The sequence below is a fragment of the Ovis canadensis genome, chromosome 1 (assembly GCF_042477335.2).
Source record: "Ovis canadensis isolate MfBH-ARS-UI-01 breed Bighorn chromosome 1, ARS-UI_OviCan_v2, whole genome shotgun sequence".
NCBI lineage: Eukaryota > Metazoa > Chordata > Mammalia > Artiodactyla > Bovidae > Ovis > Ovis canadensis.
This window is the reverse complement of record NC_091245.1, coordinates 35,927,705-35,936,245: the sequence shown is the minus strand read 5'-3', so window position 1 is coordinate 35,936,245 and position 8,541 is coordinate 35,927,705. Positions and strand designations below refer to the sequence as shown.

The 8,541-nt window shown below is 41.8% G+C and overlaps 1 pseudogene; it reads right to left on the bottom strand.

The window, feature by feature from the left end:
• Positions 1–3,727: 3,727 nt before the first annotated feature.
• On the bottom strand, positions 3,728–5,983 carry LOC138433721 (bridging integrator 3 pseudogene; annotated as a pseudogene).
• Positions 5,984–8,541: the final 2,558 nt, after the last annotated feature.

The following is an 8,541-nucleotide window of genomic DNA, read 5'->3' as shown; positions in this document are numbered from 1 at the left end:
CAAATGAGAACAGTTCAGTTCAGTTCAGTCGCTCAGTAGTGTCCCACTCTTTGTGACCCCATGGACTGCAGCACATCCAGGCCTCCCTGTCCATCACTAACTCCCAGAGTTTACTCAAACTCATGTCTACTGAGTCGGTGATGCCATCCAACCATCTCATTCTCTGTCATCCCCTTCTCCTCCTGCCTTCAATCTTTCCCCAAATCAGGGTCTTTTCAAATGTGTCAGTTCTTCGCATCAAGGGGCCAAAGTATTGGAGTTCCAGCTTCAGCATCAGTCCTGCCAATGAATATTCAAGATTGATTTTCTTTATGATGGACTGGTTGGATCTTTTTGCAGTCCAAGGGACACTCAAGAGTCTTCTCCAACACCACAGTTCAAAAGCATCTATTCTTCAGTGCTCAGCTTTCTTTATAGTCCAACTCTCACATCCATACATGACTACTGGAAAAACCATAGACTTGACTAGAATGACCTTTGCTGGCAAAGTAAAGTCTCTGCTATCTAGGTTGGTCATATCTTTCCTGCCAAGGAGTAAGCATCTTTTAATTTCATGGCTGCAGTCACCATCTGCAGTGATTTTGGAGCCAAAAAAATCAAGTCTCTTGCTGTTTCCACTGTTTCCCCATCTATTTGCCATGAAATGATGGGACCGGATGCCATGATCTTCATTTTCTGAATGTTGAGCTTTAAGCCAACTTTTTCACTCTCCTCTTTCACTTTCATCAAGAGGCTCTTTAGTTCTTCTTTGCTTTCTGCCGTAAGGGTGGTATCATCTGCATATCTGAGGTTATTGATATTTCTCTCAGCAATCTTGATTCCAGCTTGTGCTTCTTCCAGCCCAGCGTTTCTCATGATGTACTCTGCATAGAAGTTAAATAAGCAGGGTGACAATATACAGCCTTGATGTACTCCTTTCCCTATTTGGAACCAGTCTGTTGTTCCAATGCCGGTTCTAACTGTTGCTTCCTGATGTGCACACAGATTTCTCAAGAGGCAGGTCGGTGGTCTGGTATTCCCATCTCTTTCAGAACTTTTCACAGTTTTTGGTGATCCATGCAGTCAAAGGCTTTGGCATAGTAAATAAAGCAGAAATAGATGTTTTTCTGTGACACTCTTGCTTTTTCAATGATCCAATGGATGTTGGCAATTTGGTCTCCAGTTCCTCTGTCCTTTCTGAAGCCAATTTGAATATCTGGAAGTTCGCCGTTCATGTACTGTTGAAGCCTGGCTTAGAGAATTTTGAGCATTACTTCACTAGCATGTGAGATGACTGTAATTGTGCGATAGTTTGAGCATTCTTTGGTATTGCCTTTCTTTGGGATTGGAGTGAAAACTGACCTTTTTCAGTCCTGTGGCCACTGCTGAGTTTTCCAAATTTGCTGTCATATTGAGTGCAGCACTTTCACAGCATTATCTTTCAGGATTTGAAATAGCTCAGCCAGAATTCCATCACCTCCACTAGCGTTGTTCATAGTGAAGCTTCCTAAGGCCTACTTGACTTCGCATTCCAGGATGTCTGGCTCTAGGTGAGTAATCATACCAGCATGATTATCTGGGTCATAAAAATATTTTTTGTAGAGTTCTTTTGTGTATTCTTGCCACCTCTTATAATATCTTCTGCTTCTATTATGTCCATACCATTTCTGTCCTTTATTGTGCCCATCTTTGCATGAAATGTTCCTTGATATTGCTAATTTTCTTGAAGTGATCTCTAGTCTTTCCCACTCTATTTTTTCCCTCTACTTCTTTGCACTTATCACTGAGGAAAGCTTTATCTCTCCTTGCTGTTCTTTGGAACTCTGCAATCAAATGGGTATATCTTTCTTTTCTCCCTTACCTTTTGCTTCTCTTACTTTCACAGCTATTTGTAAGGCCTCCTCAGACAACCATTTTGCTTTTTTGCATTTATTTTTCTTGGGGATGGTCTTGATCCCTTTCTCCTGTACAATGTCACAAACCTCCATCCATAGTTTATCAGACACTCTGTCTATGAGATCTAATCCCTTGAATCTATTCTCACTTCCATTGTATAATTGTAAGGGATTTGACTTAGGTCATACCTGAATGGTCTAGTGGCTTTCCCTACTTTATTCAATTAAAGTCTGAATTTGGCAATAAGGAGTTTGTGACCTGAGGCCACAGTCAGCTCCTGGTCTTGTTTTTGCTGACTGTATAGAGCTTCTCTATCTTTAGCTGCAAATATAATCAATCTGATTCTGGTATTGACCATCTGGTGATGTCCATGTGTAGAGTCTTCTCTTGTGTTGTTGGAAGAGGGTGTTTGCTATGACCAATGAGTTCTCCTGGCAAAACTCTATTAGCTTTTGCCATGCTTCATTCTGTATTCCAAGGCCAAATTTGCCTGTTAGGAGAAAAAACACTGCTTATTGACAGCAAGAGAGGCTGCCACTGCCATAGCTTGTATTTGGCAGAGACCAAAACCAAAGGTAGGCAAAGAAGTTAAAAAGCTTTATGGTGGCAAAGGGGGAAGGTCCATCCTGATGGGAGGTTATGGGAGTAGGGAAGCTGGAGGCAAATTGATGAGGATATGGGCATCCTATGAATTGCTGAGCAGGAGTATATTTGGTTTTTCCCCATTAGTCCTAAGTGGGAGTTGTGGGCAAAAATGGCATGCTTTCATTTCAGTTCTGACTACTTGGAGCCAACTGCTGCAAAGGTGTAGTTTGTCTTTCTGAACTGAACCCCTCCTTTGTTGTCTTCAGCCAACTCCACACAGAACACAGTGCTCCAGAGCAGATACATTAGCTTCTGGCAGGAACCCTGGGGACCCGGTTCCATGTCTGCTGTGGTCCTCAGCTGCACTAACCAAATTCATCTTTCCTTGAACATCCTCAGACAGTTTTTCTTCCTGGCAGCTGTGAGGTGTCTAGACTTTATCCCAAAAGATTGTGGCTGCCTGTTCCTTGTGCCTTTCCCCTGAAGATCAGCCTCAGGACCCTGCCTTCTCTTTCTGGCCCAGTGTAAAGGCAGCTCAAAACCTACTCTTCTTACTCTGAGGCTGTGAATCCATCCAAGATATTTTGCATGGTAGGATACTTTCATGAGGTGAATCCCGGTTACCCAGGGAAACTACAAGACTTGGGGCACTTTCTAACACTTGACTTAAGGCATGGGAGTGAGCTAAGCCAGGCTTTGTCATGTTAGGAGGTTGGAGGGAGGCGCTTGTTAAAGCTGGAGGACCACAGCTCTGAGAAGGAAGGCTGAATTCCCAGATACATACATTCTTGGAGAATAGAACTCCCCCAGTGGAGAAAAAGAATCTGAAGTGGAAAGGAGGCAAGGATAGGTGGACTTCCAGGATGGTTCTTTTGGAGGCAAATGTGATCTCAACCACTCAAGTGAGATGACAATGCCTACGCTCTCCGAAAGCTGGAAGCTTGCTCTGGCTCTAGGCCAGGATGTACTCTGAACAGTTTGGAAATAAGAAAGCCTCTGGAGGTTTGCTACACTGCTTACCCACGTCTCCTGGATCTTGCTATTGGGTGGGGAGACAGCAGTCTGCTTGAGTTTCCTGGTGCCAAGTTTTTGTTCCAAAGGGCTGGTGAGGCAGAGTGGAAGCCGCCTCTATCTCCAACCTGGCATATGGGTTAGAGGGCCAAGGGCAGAGCCTTCCGCTATGCTGACATCTGAGGCTAAACTTGAAAAGGTAAAAAGCTCAAGAGACTGACTTGTGTCTCAGGACTCTTCTGAAGGAAACAGGGATTTAGTTATCAGCCACAACAGAGACAGAGTGCAACTGGGTTCCCTCAGTTTGGTCTCAGTCTCCCACTCCTGCTGCCCAAACTTCATCCAGGTGGCCAGGCTGGTCAAGATGTTAGGTCAAGTCTCCAAAGGTCTTATGCATTTCCTGGTCTGCTCTTGGATCAGGGACTCAAAGCTGGGCTAGAAGGAGTGGAATCAGCTGTTGTAGAACCTCAGTAGCTCATCCAGGAGCTGTTTGATCTTGGTTTCAAGGTCATCCCATACAGGCTGCAGCTCTTCTGGGGCCTGGTGGAGTTTGGGGAGCACTGGTCTTGTCTTCTCCTTCCCCACCTTGTCCTACAATCACCTATAGTCCTACTCTATAGGAAGTCTTCTTCTCACCACCATGTTGAGGTTCTGGGAGACGCTGTCAAACTTTTTCAGGAGTCAACCATGGTCTTTTGGATCTGATTCAACTTTCCCTGGCTAAAGGGATCCATCCACTCCATGACTATGTCCAGGATGGCCACCACATTCAGAAAGCCCTGGTCCGACTGGAGAGGGGATTAGAGAGTAAGTCTAAGGACACCTTCACAGCTGATTTGATAGCCAAGTCAGCACGGGGGCTTCTCTTCATGTCCTTTTGCAGCCTCCTGGTCTGCTCTTCCAGTTGCTGGAATTTTCCATACATTGTTTCAAAGTCTCTCTCCACTACTGGCCAATCTTGGAAGGAATTCACTTCAGAGTCATAAACATGACCCTGCTGCCAGCGCCCTCAGCTGCAATTCAGTCCTCCTTTTATTTATTTTCGAGGAGACTTGCTTTACTTAGAATGAAAAATTCTCCTAAGGATAAAGTCAACACAAACATATGTATGGTACACAAATATATGTATGAAATATTACATATACAAAGAAAACTTGTAGGGGGTTGTATCAATGCAGAAATAAGAAGTTAGGGGCAAGGAAAAATTCTGCCCTACAAGTTTCAGAAGGATCATGGCTCTGCCAAGTGACTGGATTTCAAGCTTCTGGCCTTCAGAACTGTGACACAATAAACTTAAGTGGTTTTAAGCCACCTAATTTGTGGTACTTTGTGATGGCAGCACTGGAAATGAATATATATTCTCTACACAAATGATTGCCTAGTATGCTATAGCTTATCTCAAAAGGATGTTCCTCTCTGTTGTTGGAGGTGCTCAAATACAAGTAGGAAGACTACTCAGTGGTGATGTTGAGGAATTTAAATTACCACTTTAAGAGCCCCACCTAGCCCAGATTCTATGATCTTAAGACATGAAGAGCTTCAGTTCAATTCAATCAGTCAGTCATGTCTGACTCTTTGTGACCCCGTGGACTGCAGCACACCAAGCTTCCCTGTCCATCACCAACTCCCAGAGCTTGCTCAAACTCATGTCCATCAAGTTGGTGATGCCATCCAACCATCTCATCTTCTGTCATCCCCTTCTCCTCCTGCCTTCAATCCTTCTCAGGATCAGGGTCTTTTCCAATGAGTCAGTTCTTCACATCAGGTGGCCAAAGTATTGAAGTTTCAGCTTCAGCATCAGTCCTTCCAATGAATATTCAGGACTGATTTCCTTTAGGATGGACTGGTTGGATCTTTGGCAGTCCAAGGGATTGTCAAGAGTCTTCTCCAACACCACACTTCAAAAGCATCAATTCTTTGGCACTCAGCTTTCTTTATGGTCCAATTCTCACATCCATATATGACTACTGGAAAAACCATGGCTTCGACTATACAGACCTTTGTTGGCAAAATAATGTCTCTGCTCTTTAGTATGCTGTCTAGTTTGGTCATAGCTTTTCTTCCAAAGAGCAGGAGTCTTTTAATTTCATGGCTGCAATCACCACTGCAGTGATTATGGAGACCAAGAAAATAAAGTCTGTCACTGTTTCCTTTGTTTCCCCATCTATTTGCCATGAAATGATGGGACCAGATGCCATGATCTTTGTTTTCTGAATGTTGATGTTTTAAGCCAGCTTTTTCACTCTCCTCTTCACTTTCATCAAGAGGCTCTTTAAATCCTCTTCGCTTAGAGGATGATATTGGAGCTTGGAGGGGAATGATTCAGGGATTACATTATAACCTTTGAAGGTTTACCCTGATGAGTGTTGCTAGTACAGTTAGATTTTTCTATATTTGTTTGCCCAATCTTATAAGCTACAGCCATCAATTAGAGACAAAGACTTTAAAGTGCTGTTCAGGTCTTTCTTAATGATTCATCCACTTTCAAACTGTGTTCGTCCTCCAGGTGCATTGTGGATTTAATTGCTTTGTCTATATCTTGCCATTTTTCAGATCTTGGAGTGAAAATGTGTGTTTCAGATGTGAAATACTGCCTTGAACTAAGAAAGCAGGAGTGATTTAAGACACCCAAGCCCCTCAACAGAGCCCTCAAACTCTTTACTTTCTCTTAGAATTTCAGTATAGATACCTATGACCGTGAAAACTACTAAGCCTAAAAATAAATTGTATCAGTTTCAAAGATCTCCTATCTATGCTCCTTGCTGGAGACAGGAATCCCTCCCCTTTTATTGTTAAAGAGAGTCTCAGAATCTTTCTTGAGATTATCCCCCACTATTGGATAGTGATTTATCATTTTCATAAAATTGCAAATGGGAGCCCATTGCTCAAGACCAGTCATAAATTATGAAAATGTGTTCAGCTCCTCAATAGGGACTGATCTTATGGGGAGAATTTCCCAGAACTAAATTTAACTGCTTTGCATAGGTTTGCAGGGAGGTTTGATGTCCCTGGCCCTCTGATGAGGAAGGAAAAATAGAAAAGGACTAACATTTGTTAACAACCTACTAGGGACCAAATTCTTTATATGGTACTTAATTTAATGCTCTTAACACAATGAAGCATAATCATCAGCTTCTTTGATAGAAGGTAAAATAGAGGCACAGAGTGGTAGAAGACTTTCCCCAGGCTAGTGAAGGAACAGAGCCAGATTCAAACCCAACTTTGCCTCTGAAGTTAAATCTCTTTTCACTTATTGCATTGCCTTTCTAAAGTGGAACAGTAATATCTCAACTAGGGTAGATGGGGTGGTTTTTATTAACATCAACCTAAACCTTGTGTTCTTCAAGTTCTGATTGATTTGCTCCAAGGAGCCATTAAGAAAAGACACTGATCAAGGGCTATAAATTAACATTTTCTTCATACACAACTCTAAGCAGCTATTTAAAACCTGGGTAATATCTTCTTCTAAAAAAAAAGTATCAGTTGTCTGGGTATTTATGCTCTATCACTCTTGATTTTTCATCCTTGACTCCATTAATAGAATTTTCCTTAATTCTTTTTATGGCTTTGCAAGGGGCTAATTTGCAGGCAAAACTGCTAATTTTACAGATGCTTTCTGCTTCATCAGCATGAGCCTGAATGAGGAGTTATTAATAGAAGAGTAGGATTCCCTTTTCATCCTTTTGCTTTTGACTGTTGTAGGAGGTGGGACAAAATCCATTATTTAATAACATTTGTTCTTCTTGAAAGGTCATCATTCCAGCCTTTCAGCTTCCACTAAAGTATAGCAGTATCAGCATCCACTTTCTCTTGCTGAAAGTCTTCTGGAATTCCTCCAGGTTACACGGTTGGCATAAAACTGTCTTTGAGATCCACCTTGGGAATGGGGTCCAGCTGGGAAATTCTCTTGGTATTTCTGTGCATTTTCCAAATAGTAATTTCTAGCCACAATTATTTTTAAGTGTTCCAGTCACTTACATTCCTAGAAAGGATGCTGAATTGGGGATATATCAGTTGAAAATTGTACTTGGTTGCTCGTAGCAGATAATAGAGATAATAGTAGCATAAACAAGAAGAATTTTTTTTCACATAAAATATATTTTTAAAACAGGCATTTAGAATTGGTATGGTGACCTCACAATGTCCTCAGGGACCCAGGGTCCTTTATTGTCACTACCATGTCGCTTCCATGCCCATGGTCTAAGCCACTAGACTCATGACTGTAAATATATGATTCTAATCAGGAATCAAACATATAGTAAAGGGCACTTTGGGGAGTTTCCCAGAAGCCCTCCCAGGAGATTCCATTTATATCCTCAAGCTGTAAGGAAGACTGGGAATTACACATAGTTTTCATCTGGGCACATTGCTCTCTCCATAGTATCTAGGGTTATCTTACTAAGATAGGGTAGGACAATATTACGGAGGCAAGTAGCATGTTTGCTACATAGAACAAAAAGAATGACTAAATAAAATTGAGTCAATAAGCTCTTACTAAGCACCTATTTCATGTGTGGAAATGAAATAGAAAGATTAATTCCTTTAAGGAACAAAAGCTTACATACCTCACATACACAAAACCCTTGCCTTCTTAGCCTAAAATGCTTTTTCCTTCCTTACTCACCTGGAAAACTTGTTTTAATTATTCAAGTCTGTTCTCCAGTATCACCTGCTGTCTGATGCTTCCTTGAAGATTCTTCCCAAGAAGAATTTATCAGTTGCCAATTGCTCAGCTCTGTCCCTACAGCACTTTATCCTTAGCTCTGCTTCGTCACTTGATTCCTCAGAGACAGTAAGCTGAAGTGAGGATAACATGAGAACTAGAAAATGCTGACTTCAACTCCCAGGTCTGTCACTTACTAGCATTAAGACAGATGCTTTTGCCCTTTGAGCCACAGTTTTCCTGCTGCAGAAGAGAGAATGCTCAATTTCACCTCAGGAGCTTTTCTGAAGATTTAATGAGATAATAAGTGCAAAGCATGGCTGCAGGCAGTCCTTAAAATATGCTAGTTTATTTTAGTATATTATATTATATGACTGTTAATGATTTACACAAAAGATAAATAAACT